The following is a 17,546-nucleotide window of genomic DNA, read 5'->3' as shown; positions in this document are numbered from 1 at the left end:
AGTTAGCTATTTCTGCTCCATATGTCTCCTGGAACAACACATTTCTGAACAGTCCAGTCTAGTCTTACTCTTTAGGACTTCCTGGAGGCCACCTTGTGGAGAGCCCTGGAAGGGAATGATAAACAGGGTCATAGGACTGTGGAAGAAAGACGGGAACTGAAATTCTCGCAGAAGAAACGGGCACTCAAAGCTGTGGCCGGGTGGGATGACTGTGTTTCAGTCATGGGGCCTTCTCTAGTCCTTTGAGAAGGGTATTGGGGGTGTCAGTCCCCCCTGTACTCCCTTCCCCCCTGAGAACAAGAGCACTGGGAATGAGAGTGGGGTAACCAGTAGAGACTAGCAATGTAACAGTGGATAGGAGGTGTCCATAGTGTGGCTGGCAGTCTCCCTGTCCCTGCTAGTGACCTCTACCCTAGGCCCAAGGTACAGTAGCTATTGTAGCCTTTGCTCAAATACCAGACACCTGGACATCATGCAGAGTGGTGCGTCTTCCCTCCACGACTGCCTTGACCCCTTTCATTCTGCATAGTTATGCCAACTTGCCTCGCTTACTTCTGCCCACGTTCCCCACTGCTTTTATCTTGAAGCCTAGCTGTGCCCATCTGCAGCAAGCGCTAGAAAAATATTTCCTGGCCAGATGGAAGCAGCATCCGCCAGTCTAGGCAGCCGCCTTGATGGGGGTCACCTGGCCTTTTGGGAGACTCGTGGGGATGATAGATAGCAAGGTGTAGGCCATCTTGCTTGCCAGCTCTGAGAAAGAAAGAAGGTGCATTTCATTTTTAGAACATTGCTTTCACATTGCTTGATTTCTCCCTTAAGAGCAGTCATTAGTCAAATGATTTGGGGATGAACAAGCCGAATTGTCCTAAACCCGCTCAGCTGTTAGCACTGCTAAAGCTCCAGCTTGAAGCAGGAATGGTGCGGTTCTCACTGGTACATCTTAAGGTTTAGACCTAGCCCTACATTGGGTAATGAACGCTAACTTCACTGGTGGGCTTCAGTTTCTCTGCTTGACCAAGGGCAGGAAGGATAAGGTGTTTCCCACAGCTATCCCTCTCCAAGGGTTGAGCTGCCCTCTTTGTAAGGCCTCTGTCTTAGGGGAGAGAGGCCACGCCCCTAATTCTGATCTCTTAGGTCTCCCCTGAATTAAAGACATCCTCTTCACTGAAGGTTAGGTGTGCCTGTGTCTGATGGGTGTGAACTTAGTGTCCACACCAATACACACATCATTGGATGACTGCTGTGTTGATAGGCCTGTGAGGCTGAAGAGGACTGGTATTGCCCGGTTCCTGCTTGTGACACCTGCCTATCTGAGTTTTGGGCTTTTTAGAGAGGCCCAACATTCAGAAACAGTGCTGTGGGGAGAATGTGTAAAAGGCACCAGCCCCTGCCCACTGCATCTGGGCAAGTTGTTTGGCTTTTCTGAACCATCTGTGCATGAAGAATATGCCTCTTCTGCAGTGTGGCTCTGAGGGTCCAGTGGCTTCTATCAAAATGCTTTGAATTGGAAAGATAACTGAAGATAATCTGCCTAATAAAGTCAGAAGAGGCAGGATTCTGAGGGAACTCGAGTTCGTTCTCACACACGTTACACCAGCCCTTTCCTTCCCCATACATTTGTGTACACACACAGAAAAGGCCCACGAACAGAAACAGACCTGAAGTCACAAGGATGCTAGGACAAGTGGGATGCACACTGAACTCTGCTGGTGCACAGCTCAGGGTTTTAGTGTATCTCAGGTACACGTTTGTGCAAACAGCAACGTTTATGTCCCCCTTGAGGGAAACCCTGTAGCTATTTGCAGTCAATTCCCGTTGCCTTTTCAGCCTCTAGAAAACACTAATCACATGCATGTGCCCAAATGTGGCTCATAGAGGCTGACACCGGGTGCCTCCATCACTTCTTAACTCAGACCATCTCACAAAGCCTGGAGTTTGCTGACTTGGTTGGACTGGGTGATTAGCGAGTTGCTGCCTATCCCCGCCTCCCCTCTGCCATGTCCCATTGCTTTTTTTTTTTTTTTTTTTTTTGAGACTGGGTTTCTCTGTGTAGCCCTGGCTGTCCTGGAACTCACTCTGTAGACCAGGCTGACCTTGAACTCGGAAATCCGCCTGCCTCTGCCTCCCGAGTGCTGGGATTAAAGGCGTGCACCACCACCACCTGGCTTTCCCACTGCATCTTTTGTTTTTTGTTTTTTTTTTCCTAATTCATTAAAATTTTTAAAAAGTTATAAATATGGATGCTTTGGAGATATGCATGTCTGCATAATATATGTATGTATTGTGCCTTTAGTACATACATATTGGATCCCCTGGAACTGGAGTCACAGACAGTTGTGACCAAATAGGTCTTGGAGTTGAACCCAAGTCCTCTGGAAGAGCACCAGTGTTCTTAAGTGCAGAGCTTACTCTCCAGCTCCTTCACCTGGGTTTTAGAATGTGGATCCTGGGGAATTGAGCTCAGGTCCTCATGCTAGTGTGGCAGCACTTTACCAACCGAGCCATCTCCCCAGCCCACTAATGCTTTGTGTCTCAGAATTTGCCCAGTCACATTTCACATAAATAGATTCCTGCAATATCTAGCTTTTGAGTCTAGCTTCTTAGTGTGTTTTCATGATATGCCAATGGCGTACCTTTCTGGAAAAGTACCGCTCCACTAAGCAGACTTAATACATTCTGCTCACCGTTAAAGGATTTTTTTTTGTTTTTGTTTTTATTTTTTGTTTGTTTTTGCTATTGAAAACTGCTGCTATGAACATTATTCATGTTTTTGTGTGGGTATCTTGAGGTTGCCACATCTACTGAACTGCCATTGTAGCAGAAAGTGGTGATAGTCTGTAAATAAGTGAACATCACTCTTCCAGTAAGCCTTCGTGCAGATGGGGTCCAGATTTGCCTGGACCATACCTGGCCAACCTCCAATCCAGCTGCTTTCACAGGACTCAGTATTCCAGAACTACTACGGAAGGTGACTTCTCCCTCTTCGGCAGCCAGTAGGTTCCCCTCTGTAGTGCATTGGTGTTAGGAATGGTGGTATTTCTAACCAGTTAGAAGCTGGTACTGGCCATCATCAAAAGTGGCTGTATATGTGCAGTGACATGGGCAAGCCCTTGACCCTTGCCACCAACGGCAGGCAGGAGAGCTGGCCCTGCCCCTTACCAGCTGCAGCACTCAGGAGAACCAGCCATGCACCTCACCTGGACAGCTCAATAAATCTGGCCCTGGATGTGTGTGTGTGTCTGTGTGTGTGTCTGTGTGTCTGTGTGTCTGTGTGTGGGTCACTGATGAGCTGCCTTCAAGGGCATGAAAGCAGGAGAGCTGACTGGCTGACCAGCTAAGATCCCTCTCAGATCCAGATCTAGGGCTTTGAATTGGCTCAGCCCAACCAACATCTACCCCATCCATGAACTGCTGGAGTGCATGAAGGGGCTGGTCCTACACATCCAAAACTACAGGATCTCCATGACACAGGGCAACAACAGGATCTTTGAGAAGAGTCTCAGTGCTGTTCTAGTATTGATAGTGTATCAGAATCCAGGTGCCTTGGACCAGACCAAGTCATTGCCATGAACATATGCAAGCAGAGAAGTGTGGACAAAGGGTATACTGTGGGCCACTGTGCCACACTACAGCTTCCACAATGAGATAACTTTTCTTTGTTGATGGGGAGGTTGCAGGGGTGGAGGGGAAGAGGGGGAGAGAGGAGTGGAATTGGGGTACATGATATGAAGGTCACAAAAACCGAAAGAAGTGGCTGTGTAATGCTCTGGTACAATGCTACATGTTGAACATGAACGCAGTAAACACTGAGTCATGGTTTAACTCTTCTATCAAAGCAACCCTTTGAGTTCCTGGGACTGGCCATGCCTGTCTTATTTTGGTGAAAGCCAACCTTTGGCCCTCCAAGGAAGCAAGATCTTCTCTGATGATTTATATCAAAGTCACTTCTACTCTAGAAACAGCCAGTCACCCTAGTAGGTTGTCTTGTCCACTAGTTGCCTATCTAGCTAAGTCCCTTGCAAGGAATTGCCTTATGTCTATGTGGGGGCTGGCTAGGCAAGGCTGAAGCCTGTAGAGCAGGCTGTGAGGACAGACTGGCTGGGAGCCTCAGGCTGGAGCTCCACAGGTCAGATCTCTTCGGGGATCCCCATCATCCAGGACAATCGCATTCACATAGTGTTAGCTGAGGCCACAGAGCCTCTTCCCAGCAAACTGCAATTTTGTCTTTCCTACTTGGTCCCGCACACAGCTCCTTAAACCCAATCTCTATTGAGGCAAACAGCCGCGCTTCTGCCTGTCAGAGCACTGCCACCCTGTGGACAACTGGAGATGAGTCAGAGCCCCTGGGAACTGCTTTTTTGTTCCATCTGCAAACTTCATCGGGTGTGATGTAGTTAGCTGTTATGAACACATGAAACGGTAGGGGAGAAGAGGGAGGCAAGTGAGTGTTATGGCATATATACACAAGACAAAAGGGGGTACGCACAAAGCCTTGTTGAGTGGAGCCTCAGGGCTCAGCTTCTCTGTCCCCAGCAAGGCAAACACCTGGATCAGGTAGCCTGGGTAGTGACAGCACCTGGACTGCAGCCCAGACCTGACAGAGAAGCCTCTCTTGGGATGGTCTCAAATCCAGCAGTGGTGGGGACCCTTGGGGTGTGAATGGCGCACTCAGCAAGTCGCTCACGAGTGGTGGACTTTTTTTTTTTTTTTTTTTTTTTTTTTTTTTTTGATGCTGGATGGAACCCAGGGTCTCACAATAGGCAAGCAGTCTGCCTCTGGGCTGCAATCCCCCGGCCAAAAGTGACCAAGATCTGGCCTCCAAAGTCCAAAGAGGTCCACTGTGTCCTTAAGGTTTTTCTTTTTCTTCCCTCCCTGCCAACCTCCCAGCTATACAAAGGGCCCAATGCAAGAATGTATTGTTTACTTTGGAAGAGAAATCTTGACTCAGGCTACTGAACCCCAGAAATTCCACAAAAAGTCTGACATTATCAGGTGGATTCCCTTGTCCCATGAAATACAAATATCTTACTAATGCTACTCTGTGCTCACTACTAGGTCCTACCCATATAATGCCACCATGCAGTGACATCTGGTGGAAGGGAAAGACAAGGTCTCAAGAACTAGATGATAAACTGGGAGAGCGCTTGTGCTGACGGGGGTTGGGGAGAGTGGGTGAGGTGGGGGTGGGGGGGGGAGGGGAGCAAATGGCTTCTGGTTTTTATAAGCAGGTGCTGGGAAAGGCATTTGCTACCTCAAAAGCTGTCTGTTAGATGCCCAGAAATGTGTGGAGCAGGTAGGTCCTTTCTCAGGGCAGACATGGTCACCCCGCAGTTTGTACTGGGAAATGAAGCCCTGAACTTATGCTTCCCCCGCCCCCCTCCCCGTTTTAACTGTATTGGTTACTTGTTTCTGTGACAAAGGCTCTTAAGGAAGGGTTTGCTGGGCTGGTGAGATGGCTCAGTGGGTAAGAGCACCCGACTGCTCTTCCAAAGGTCCGGAGTTCAAGTCCCAGCAACCACACGGTGGCTCACAACCATCCGTAACAAGATCTGATGCCCTCTTCTGGTGTGTCTGAAGACAGCTACGTGTACTTACATATAATAAATAAATAAATCTTTAAAAAAAAAAGGGAAGGGTTTGCTTCAGCTTGGAGTCCCAGGAGTGTGAGGCAGCCAGTCACATTGCCCTCAGTCAGGCAGAGATGAACCTTGGAATGGTGTTACCCACAGGTAAGGTGGGTCTCCCCACCTCAGTGACCCCGTGAAGGCTTTGTCTTCTAGGTTATTTCGGATTCTGCCAACTTGACAGTTGCTATGGTAAATTACTGGAACGAAAGCAACTTCAGGAGAGCAAGGGTTTATTTGGCTATCATAGCAAGGTCAAAGCAGAGACTTGAAGCAGCCGAGTCAGAGGCACAGTCAAGAGTAGAGGGGGAAGAAATGAATGCACGTTTGCTTGTGCTTAGCCCCTCCTCCGGTACAACCCGGTACAACCCAGGACAACCCAGGACTCGAACCCAGGGAATGGTGCTCTCCATACTGAGTTCTTCTCACCCTAACGTAGTCAAGACAGCTCCTTACCCATGCACCCACGGGCCAAGCTAATCAAAACAACCCAGGTGACAACCTGTGCCTATCTGCCTGTGAAACCTCATCCGAAGGGTGTGGTGTACATCTCACCTTTGATCCCAGCCTATGGGAGGTTAGAGGAAGCTGGATCTCTGAAAGCTGAGTGGGAGGTTAGAGGAAGCTGGATCTCTGAAAGCTGAGGCCAGGCAGGTCTACATAAGCAAGTTCCAGACCAGCCAGGGCTCCTCATGGCTCAACCAGCCTTTCTTTTCTTTTCTTTTCTTTTCTTTTCTTTTCTTTTCTTTTCTTTTCTTTTCTTTTCTTTTCTTTTCTTTTCTTTTCTTTTCTTTTCTTTTCTTTTCTCTTCTTTTTCTTTTCTTTCTCTTTCCTTTCCTTTCCTTTCCTTTCCTTTCCTTTCCTTTCCTTTCCTTTTCTTTTCTTTTTTTTTTTTTTAGCCCTGGCTGTCCTGGAACTCACTCTATAGACCAGGCTGGCTTCAAATTCAGAAATCCACCTGCCTCTGCCTCCCAAGTGCTGGGATTAAAGGCCTGAGCCATCACTGCCCGACCAGCCTGCTTTCTTATAGAATCCAGGACCATCTGCCCAGGGATGGCTCCACCCATAATGGGCTGTGCCCTCTCCCATCAATCACTATAAGAAAATGTCCTTGCCATTGTGTGGTGGCGCACGCCTTTAATCCCAGCACTCGGGAGGCAGAGGCAGGCGGATTTCGGAGTTCGAGGCCAGCCTGGTCTACAAAGTGAGCTCCAGGACAGCCAGGGCTATACAGAGAAACCCTGTCTCGAAAAAAAAACCAAAAAAAAAAATGTCCTGGACTGGAGAGATGGCTCAGTGGTTAAGAGCACTGACTGCTCTTCCAAAGGTCCTGAGTTCAAATTCCAGCAACCACACTGTGGCTCACAACCATCTGTAACAAGATCTGACTCCCTCTTCTGGAGTGTCTGAAGACAGTTACAGTGTACTTACATATAATAAATAAATAACTCAAAGAAAGAAAGAAAGAAAGAAAGAAAGAAAGAAAGAAAGAAAGAAAGAAAGAAAGAAAGAAAGAAAGAAAGAAAGAAAGAAGATTTTCTACAGGCTTGCTTTACAGCCCCTTCTTATGGAAGGAATTTCTTAATTGAAGCTCCCTCTTCTCAAATGACTCTAGCTTGTGTCAAGTTGACATAAAACTAGCCAGCACTCAACAGTCTTTAAAAATTCCAGTGTTTTAAAAGTCCAAACTCTCAACTTTGAGCCCAAATTAAATTAAGCAAGTTGTATGCTTTCTTTCTTTATTGTTAATTTTATGTGCACTGGTGTTTTGCCTGCACGTATGTCTGTGTGAGGGCATCAGATCCCCTGGAACTGGAGTCACAGACAGCTGTGAGGTGCTGTGTGGGTGCTGGGAATTGAACCAGGGTCCTCTGGAAGAGCAGCCAGTGCTCTTAACTGCCGAGCTATCTCTGTAGCCCTCCCCTCCCCCAAGCTTTATACTTTCAACATACAATGGAACATACAAACTTTCTTTTTCTTTTCTTTCTTTTTTCTTTTTGTTTTTGTTTTTTTTTTTTCAAGACAGGGTTTTTCTGTGTAGTCCTGGCTGTCCTGGAACTCACTCTGTGGACCAGGCTGGCCTCGAACTCAGAAATCCATCTGCCTCTACCTCCCAAGTACTGGTATTAAAGACGTGTGCCACCACTGCCTGGCTATAAACTTTTTTATTCCAGAATGGAAGGCCAGGTGCATAGCAAATGAACAGTACCCCAAGGCAAAATGGAAACCCAGCAGGGAAAACATCAAGTCTTGTAGTTCCAGTGACTAACATCTGAAGCTTGTAATAGAGTCTTCTGGGTTTTCACAGGATTGGGGACCCCCCCCCCAGCTCTGCCTCCTTACATGTGGCTCCTTAGGCTCGGACCACATGCACTCCACACCTGCAGCTTTCCTTGGCAGATACACGATGGTTCTGGCATCTCCAATACTCTGAAGTTCTCTATTGCTACCATGGCTTTACCCTCGCTGCTTCATACAATATCCTTTCAGGGCCTCTATGCAGGAACAAAAATCATGTCACACAGTGTCTGGCCTCAGCTGCTCTCTGTGATCCATTTAATGTCAGTCACATCTTTGCCATCAAAACCAGTGCCAGGCGGATAATGCTTATGATACCATCAACTTGTGTGGCCAGCTTGAGATAGAGTCTGACCCACTCAGACCATAGCTGTAGCCATTTCCTGGCGTTGGTCCTGGAGTTCTCAGGGAGTTACTATTGAGGAGCCAAGAGCCCCTTCAATTTAGGCTTTCTTCCTTGAGACGAATTCAGACCCCTGAAAGATGGAGCCTCGGATGGGTTGGGGCCTTGCCCTCAGACATCCTTCCCAGTACCACTTGAGGTTCCCTTCAGCCATGCTGATTACTGCACCAGCCAGAACACTCTCTCATATTGGAATTCCCTCTGCCAAACAAAGGTGTCCCATCTCTAAATTTTGCTTAATTCAGAGACTCGGGTCTTAGAATAAATCCAGGTTCTTGGTCAGAGTGTTGTGCAAATGGGTTCTGTCTCTGTCCCTGACCAAGTTCTTTTCCCAGCTGGACTCAGGGTTGGATGTCCATAACCGACCCTTCTCCTTCACAAAATAAGTTCCAAAGCCTTAAAAGCCAAACAACAGCTTGTCATAGCAATGACTCCACTCCCTGGGAACCAGTCTCTAGCTACGTTTCACTCTGTGACAAAAAACCCCAACAAAAAGCAACTCTGGGGAGAAAGGGTTCATTTGGTTTCTAGTTCTAGATTACAGCTCATCATTGCAGGGAAGCCAAGGCAGGACCTCAAAGCAGACAGTCCCATCCACAGTCAGGAACAGAGAGAGGATTCATGCTGCGTGCACGCCCACTGTGCTCAAGTCCACTTTGCACTCACACAGCCTGGGACCCAAACCCAGAAAGTGAGTGGTAGCTTCCACAATGCATGACACTTCTGACCTCAGTTACGTCGATCAAGATAGCTTCTACCATATGATGGTTTAAGGTCTGCTGAAGTTTGGTCTTGTTGTCTATTGTAATGCTGAGTGTGAACCCCCAAAATCTGGAGTCTGCACACAGACCCCAGTGATGTATGCGACCCTGCCCCAAGTGATTTCTGGTTGGAAAAAAGATGCCAACAGCCAATAGCTGGGTAGAAGAGACATAGATGGGGTTCCCTTCCCAAGGCTTGGGGCTGGGGGAGAAGACAAGAAGGAGGAGGAGGAGGAGGAGGAGGAGGAGGAGGAGGAGGAGGAGGAGGAAGAGGAGGAGGAAGAAGAAGGTAGTGCAGGAGAAAGAAGAGCCAAGGATTAGCTGAGTCATAAACCCTGGCCCTGAGGGCTGGCCAAGTGGAGTTAAGAGCAGCCCAGATGAAACATGGTAAGCAGTAATAATTCAGGTTATAGATAGGAAAGTAGATTCTAATAGCATAGAAGGTAGGCAACTGTCCATCTCTTGTGCTGTTTAAGGCTTATTGTAAATATAAAGGCAGTGTGTGTCTGTTTCTTTTATCTGGGAACTAATGGGTTAAATGCAGGGTAGAAACTCCGGGTTGGGATTAAATAATTTCTTTCTCTCTTTCTTTTCTTTTCTTTTTTTTTTTTTTTTGTTTTTTGTTTTTTGTTTTTTTGAGACAGGGTTTCTCTGTATAGCCCTGGCTGTCCTGGGACTACTCTGTAGACCAGGCTGGCCTCAAACTCAGAAATCCACCTGCCTCTGCCTCCCAAGTGCTGGGATTAAAGGCATGCGCCACCACTGCCCGGCAATAAGTTCTGCAACAAAGGTCTTTCACCGTTTCTACCATATGTGTAAAAGCAGCACACATTCAGTGAAAAACCCTCATTCCTTAAGCCACATTTATCTCCCTTAAAGTGCCCTCATGGTTATATAGATGCATACTAGTTACTATTTATGCAACTGGTTATGAACACTGGACGTGCCAACACTTCCTAGTACCTGTGTACCTGAGGGCAAGGCTGTTATCTCCTAAAAGCTGAGATTAGGGGCACGCCCATCACACCTGGTCGTGCCTGGCTGGGTGTTGCCTCTGGGCTGTTTAAAGTTTGGATCAGGAGCTCAACCGTTCTGGCTGTTCTTCTAGAGGTCCTGAGTTCATTCCCAGCAACCTCTTGGTGGCTCATGACCTTCTGAAACGGGATCTGATGCCCTCTTCTGGCAGGTAGACAGAGCACACCTACATTTAAACAAAGAAAGGTTCAAAGTTTGAGTCAGGCCCCTATGGACAATCTTGGGTTTCTCACCTGTAAAGTGGAGATGGAAACCATTGCGTTGTGGAGTGACACGCAGGAGAAACTTTCACTCATTTTAGCAAATGTCCCGAGAGCACCTGCCCTGGGCCAGATTCGGTTTCCTGCTACTTCTTTTAAGACCCGGTTTCTAAGTAGGAATTGTAACGTTTGGACAGAACCCTAGACATTTGGGTTAACGTTTAGGTTTCCATCTGCAGTTGTGTGGGAGTTTGAATGAAAATGGCCCCAGAGGCTCCTAGGGACTCGTACTATTGAGAGGTGTGGCCTTGGTGGAGTAGGCGTGGCCTCCCTGGAGGAGGTGTGTTACTTGGGGGCGGGGGGGGGGCGGGGGAGGCGGGGGGGGGCGGGGGGGCTTTGAGATGTCAGAAGCTCCATCCAGTCTTAGTGGCTCACCATCTCTTCCCGTTGCCTACGGATCCAGATGTAGACCTCTCACCTCCTCCTCCTCCTCCTCCTCCTCGTCCTCCTCCTCCTCCTCCTCCTCCTCGTCCTCCTCCTCCTCCTCCTCCTCCTCCTCCTCCTCCTCCTCCTCCTCCTCCTCCTCCTCCTCCTCCTCCTCCTCCTCCTCCAGCACCGTGTCTGTCCGCATGCTGCCTGTCATGATGATAATGGACTAAACTTCCGAATTGGAACTGGAGTTACAGGTGGTCGTGAATTGCCTTATGTGAATGCTGAGAACTGAACTCTCATCCTCCGCCAGCCTTGACCACTGAGCCATCCCTCCAGCTCCTGAAAAAAAAAATGTTTTGGTCTCTGTGTGCCTTGTGGAAAGTAGCTTAGGCTTTTGGAAGGAAAGTTTTTACAGCAGCTAGCACTTTCTGACGTTTCTACCCGGAGAAGTTCTAGTTTCATATTTCGTAATGACTCCAATGTAAGGTTCTCGAAAACGAGGTCACATCCTCCGTTGTGTTTCGCTTTACCTAGCAAGCACCATTGTCCTGGGTATGCAAACCCTCAAACCCTCAAGCTTCAAAACGTGAATGTACTTGAATACCCGTGGAGAAGCAGCGCCATCTTCTGGTCTGAAGGAATACTGCAGCACAGAGCCGGAGAGGTTTGGTTGACCTGAGCCGCAGGTGGCAAGGCCATGCTGGAACCAGAACTCTTGTGTTAAAAACCACTCCCAGAGCCTGGAAAATTATGCTCTCCTGAACGCTCTGTTTTGGCTTTTAAACCACAGTCTTAAGCGGATGTGCAGCTAGGAAAAGCCATTTTGTCTAGGCTTTTGCAAGGGTGGAAATGTAACTTATTGAATGTGTTATTTGCTGAGCACTGCATCTGTATTTTTACTTTATGTGTGTGCATGTGGAGGTCAGAGGTTAACCTCTGGGGTTATCTTCAAGAAACGTCCACTGTGATTTTTTAAAAAGATGTACTTATTTTATTTATAGGAGTACACTGTAGTTGTCTTCAGATACACCAGAAGAGGTCATTGGATCCCATCACAGATGGTTGTGAGCCACCATGTGGTTTCTGGGAATTGAACTTAGGACCTCTGGAAGAGCAGTCAGTGCTCTTAACCACTGAGCCATCTCTACGGTCCGTCCACTGTGATTTTTGAGACAAGATCTTTCACTGGCCTGGAGCTCTCCTGACGAGGTTTGCCTGGTGCTGGGGTTACAAACCCAAGTCACCATGTCCCATTTTTTATTAACGTGGATCCTGAGGAGTGAACTCAGGTCCCCCCTTACTCACTTATCTGGTAACAGTCTGGTCCTTCCAGGCCTTGCTTTCATTAGGCAGGCTTGGAAGGATACTCACCCTCACTCTTATTTCTGGCTCTAGGCAGGAAATACGTGGCTATGGCTCTCTCGCCTTTCTCGGGCGTCAGATAGTTTTGTTACACACATGTACTGATCAATGTCCTGTTGAATACCAGAGCGGAGGCCCTGCACACCTCTGGGGCTTGCTCTCTACGTGGCACTCAGCTCTCCAGCAGTTGGCCACCTTGGTTGGTCCTCTGGCCTCTGTTTAACTCTCCAGAGCTCAGTAATCCTTGGCTTCCTTAGCTGCCCCTCATCCGCACCTAGGCAGGACGGTGGGACTCTCATTGTTTATTTTCCTGTCTCTCAGTTGTGGTCATCCGTTAGCCTTCCCCGCAGTGCCCAGATTCTTGCCTTGTTATTTTGATTGCTCGACAAGAAGATAAGGCTGTTGGCGACTCTTCATCTTGTGTGGAAGTCTGAACCTATCAACGGGATCTTACCGTATACCTTACACCAGCAGCTGTTCCCTCTGTTTCTGAGGTTGGCCTGAGGCGAGGGAGGTCTGCTGGGGAGGCACCAGTCTGCAGACTGCTGAGTTTGCTGGCTGTTGATTGGAGCGGCCTAGGTAACTGGGCCACGTGTCTCTCATCAGCTGGCGGACCAGCCTGGGCTTGCTTCTAGGAGCACGCACTCCTAAGAAGCCAGCTGTCATCGTTCTTCAAGGCTGTTCTAGAAACATTTTACTCTTTGCTAGTGCAAGCCACCACCTCAAGGGCAGGATGAGAAACAGACCAACGGTGGTGGGAGGAGCCTCTGTGATGGGAGGAGTCTCATAGTCATGCGGGACTGCACAGATGCCGGAAGGGGCGGGGATGTACAGCCAAGTTATCTTTTATAGACATTATCATTATTTTAATCCTTGCAGCAAACCAGGGTATAGATCTTGTCATTGATACTTTACAGACATTAAGAGCTCACAATGGGAGGCAGAGCCAGGTTTTGAACTAGGGTCTTCCTGCCTCTGCCCCGTCTCTAGCCGTTGTATCACATACTTGGTGTGCAGTGTGTGTAGTTCTGACTACAGGTAGATGTATTCAGCACCAGGAATAGACCATTCCCTACCGTGGTCCCCGTTGCAGGATGCTTACCACAGCTTTGAATTCTTCCTAACACTCCCACAGCCTCTCCAAGCAAACACAAGACCCTGTCCCTGGGGGTTCCTTCCCCTTAGGGCCTTTGGGGCTCAGGGACACTCTAAGGGAGGCATTTTGTGTAGAGAACCAGGTGCTGATCATCTGTGTCTCCAGCTAGCCTGTGCCTCAGGTGATAAGTCAGGCAATCCTCCCTCTCTGTGCCTGGATAGTTCCAGAAGCCTCAATGGCTCCCTGGTGTCCCCTCCAACTCCTCATATAGAATTTGTCATGTTTGACTAAACTGCTCTCTTTCCCATGGGCTTCTGCAGGGCCTCTCTCTGTCTCCCTCCCAGTTTCTCTCTCTCTCTGCCTCTGTCTCAGTCTCTGTCTGTCTGTTTCCTTTCTCTCATTTCCTGGCACACAGCTCTGTATCATCTCACTTAACCCACTTCCCCATGTGATTTCTCACCACCCAGACCCATTTCCTCCCTAATTTAATCAAGAGATTAAAGCCACACTGTTTTTCTCTTCTGAGTGTGGCTAATGAGCTGCCTCTGTCTCCAATCCTGATCTATCGTGGCCCCTCCCACCCTCTCTCGAGTGTCCATGCGTTGCCTGATCACTATTTTGTAGTTTTGTTTGACTCAAAACATCTAGAGCAAGCAGGCCCAGCTGGGGTCCAGTGAGGAGCCCAGAGAGACAGTGTAAGTGATCCACAGCCCAGGATTGCAGCTTTCCTGCAGAGGTCAAGGGCAGCCTGGTCTACATAGTGAGTTCCAGGCCAGCAGTGCTACGTACGTACCAAGACAGGGAGATCCTGTCTCAAAAGACTCCAAAGAAAAACAAACAGAAAGACAAAGTAAATGAGAGTTTCAGGAATCTGGGGGCCTGAAATCTTAGATCGAAGGATGACCTTGGACAGCAGAAAGTTCAGGCACTTTGGGAGATGAGTGTCTTTAGACTGTCCCTTCGGTCCCTATCCTCAAAGGCACCTCCTTTTGCCTTGTGTCTAGCTGGTTCAGGGAGATGGGCTCCATCAGTAACTAACTATAAGACGGCTTCCCAGGGAGAGCGGAGACAGAGACAGTGGGAAGCCACCAGCCAGCTCTCCACAAGGCAGAGTCCTGCTCCTCCTTCAGATAAGCTGTGAGGTGCTTTGTCTCTGTCACTGTCTATCCATGCTGTGGTCTCCAGTTAAGGTCTAGAGACTGTGGCATTGTCACTAAAGCTTTGGGAGAGAAGACAGGTCTTTTGTCTATGTGATATTTTTGTCCTAGAGCAGGCCACAGAGACTCCCTTCAGCTGTGGTGGTTTGAATACGTGTTTGAATGCTTGCCCATAGGGGCTAGCACTATTAGAAGGTGTGGCCTTGTTGGAGGAAGTGTGTCACTGTTGGGGCAGGCTTTGAAGTCTTAGATACTCATGCTAGGCTTAGTGTGGCATTCACTTCTGCTGCCTATGGATTAAGATGTAGAACTCTCAGGTACCTCTCTAGCACCATGCCTGCCTGCACGCTGCCATGCTTCCCACCATGGTGACAATGGACTGGACCTCTGAAACTGTAAACCAACTTCAATATAAAGGTTCATTTTATTTATTTATTTATTTATTTATTTATTTATTTATTTATTTTGTGTTTTTTTTTTTTTTTTTTTTTTTTTTTTTTTTGAGACAGGGTTTCTCTGTGTAGCCCTGGCTATCCTGGAACTCACTCTGTAGACCAGGCTGGCCTTGAACTCAGAAATCTGCCTGCCTCTGCCTCCCAAGTGCTGGGATTAAAGGTGTACGGCATGGTTCATTTTATAAGAGTTACCCTGGTTATGCAATATCACAGCAATAAAACCTAATAAAAGACAGAAATTCAGGAGCTGGAGAGGTGGCTCAGCGGTTGAGAGCACTGACTGCTCTTCCAGAGGTCCTGAGTTCAATCCCCAGCAACCACATGGTGGCTCACAACCATCTGTAATGGGATCTGATGTCCTCTTCTGGTGTTGTCTGAAGACAGCTACAGTGTACTCACATACGTAAAATAAATAAATAAATAAATCTTTTTTTTTTTTAAAGGCAGAAATTGGTTCTAGAAGTGAGGTATTGCTGTGATAGGCTTGATAGTGCGTTTGTTTGGAGGAATGTGGACTTTGGGACTTTGGACTAGGAAAGCAGTGGAATGCTTTAAACGGGGCTTACTGGGCCATCCCAGCAGGAATATGGAAGATACTGGTGCTGATGGAGATTTGAACTACCGGAGCCTGGTGTGAGAGGTTTCAGAGGGGAAGAATATTAATATGTGGCTGAGAAACTATTCCTGTGATATTTTGGCAAAGAATGTGGCTGCTTTCTACCCTTGTCCACCTTTTAGTCTGCCTGAGGCTTAAGTGAAGAGTTTTGGATTAATTGCATCACCAGAGGAAAACTCAAAAAAGCAAAGTATTGACTGTGTCATGTGGTTATCAGTGCTCATTCTGATGAGGATCTATAATAAAAAGGAGTCAACTGAACAAAAAAAGATTAAAAATGTACAATCTAAGGAGAAAAGGGGCCCCCGGGAAGTGGAATGCAGCGAAGTCCTGTGTTCAAGGAGATAAACGGACCAAAGAAAAGCCTGGTATTAAACGGAATAAGGAGGGTCGTGATTTTGGGGGAAGACCCCACCCAGCTAAGCTTCCAACCTGTGAGAAGGAACTGAAGAAAAGCTTAGCTTAGGTTCAGGCAAGGTGGTGCATGCTTTTAGTCCCAGCACTCTAAAGGCAGAGGCTGAAGGATCTTTAAGTTCAAGGCCAGCCCAGTCTGCAGAGTGAACTCCAGAACACCCATGCTTAGGCAGTGAAGGAAACCATAGAAAACAGAAAGCTGGTGACTATGTAACAGGAACAAAGGCCGTGTTCCAGGTCCAGAAAGCAGCAGAACTTGGCAGCTTGGGCCATGCGGTTCTGGCTTTAGAGTCAAAGGCAGAAGAAAGGGGCTGGTGAGATGGCTCAGCCGGTAAGAGCACTGACTGATCTTCCAAAGGTCCTGAGTTCAAATCCCAGCAACCACATGGTGGCTCAAAACCATCCGTAAAGAGATCTGACTCCCTCTTCTGGAGTGTCTGAAGACAGCTACAGTGTACTTACATTAAATAAATAAATAAATATATCTTTAAAAAAAAAAAAAGGCAGAAGAAAGGGTTATGAAATCTCCCTCCGTGACTAAGGAGAGCTGCTGAGGCCAGGCATGTGTCAGCGGCGTCCCCGTCTGGAGGTCTAGAGAGGCCGTTGTGTGAAACTGTGAAGGTTGAAGCCTGGATTGCTTTGGAGACCCCAAGATGTTGGAGACACCAGGGTTTTACTTTATAAGAGTTGCTGAGGTCATGGCATCTCTTCACAGCAATACAACGCTAGCTAAGACTCTAAGACCCCTTGAAATATCAACCCAAGACTGGTGCTCAACAAGTGAGCTTCAGTGACCCACAAAACTACGTAGACTCTGCTGCTCCCTTGAGTGCTCCTCATGACTTTGGGGAGCGGTAATAATGCAAAATAAATAAATACATATATAAAATAAATAAAATAAAAAAAAGTGAAGTGCCTCAGTGGGCAGCAGGGAAGGGGAGGTGAGGCAAGCAGCAAGGAGAGTCAGGCCAGGGGCCAGCGAGGAGCGACCCCTCTCCCTGGGGCAACCATAAGTGTTGACACTGAATATTCTTGTTCCTTCCAGCCGTACCTCTCTATAGGTGAACCATGCTCCTTGATTTGACTGCTGAAATGAGTGAGATGGACAGATGTCCCTTCTAGGTGGCTGTGTTAAGAGCCAGTGCTGCGTTGCCTAACTACCTGTCCTGTGGATATGACAAGGCTCTTTAACGTGGACCCTGAGTGATGGTAAGGGGGGGTCTGGCCTGGCCTGGCCTGGTGAGGCTGGAGCAGAGGACTCCAAGCTTGTCCGTCACTCACATGATGTAAGTAATCCATCCTGAAAATGCACATGATGGATTTCTAAGGAAGGCGTGAGGTCAGGTCTGGTGGTTTTCTAGGACGGCCTCAGAGGAGGCCAGTAGGGGACGGGCAGGGAGTAGGGTGGCAGATGGCTTTTAAGAGCTTTGCTTCTCTAATGATTGTCTGGGGATGGTGATACTTTGAGCATTTTCTCAGCATCAAGATGCTTCATCAGCCAAGCTGAGAATCTTGCTGCAGACACTCACTGGGTTGGTCTCGGGCAACTCACTTAAGTTTATTGAGGATTCCCTTCCTGGTCTCTGTAAGTGCAGCCTGGAGTACCTGTCCTGAACATGGCGTTGCCATGTGGTATGTAGGTGCTCATTCAGTGGCTGCTTTTCTCTTCTGTCTCACTCGGCCCAGTGCTGAT

General features: G+C 47.9%; 1 annotated feature.

Annotated features, from left to right (window-relative positions):
* Window positions 12,586-13,630: an enhancer, noted in NCBI's record as "Sifnos enhancer fragment used in the GFP reporter construct". NCBI's record gives its function as "activates a minimal E1b promoter by reporter assays in transgenic zebrafish olfactory sensory neurons" and the evidence as "EXISTENCE:transgenic organism evidence [ECO:0001131][PMID:25417106]".

Source organism: Mus musculus, chromosome 11 (genome assembly GCF_000001635.26).
Source record: "Mus musculus strain C57BL/6J chromosome 11, GRCm38.p6 C57BL/6J".
NCBI classification, from domain to species: domain Eukaryota; kingdom Metazoa; phylum Chordata; class Mammalia; order Rodentia; family Muridae; genus Mus; species Mus musculus.
Note: the sequence above shows the minus strand (reverse complement) of the source record. Positions and strands in the feature narration are given on the sequence as shown.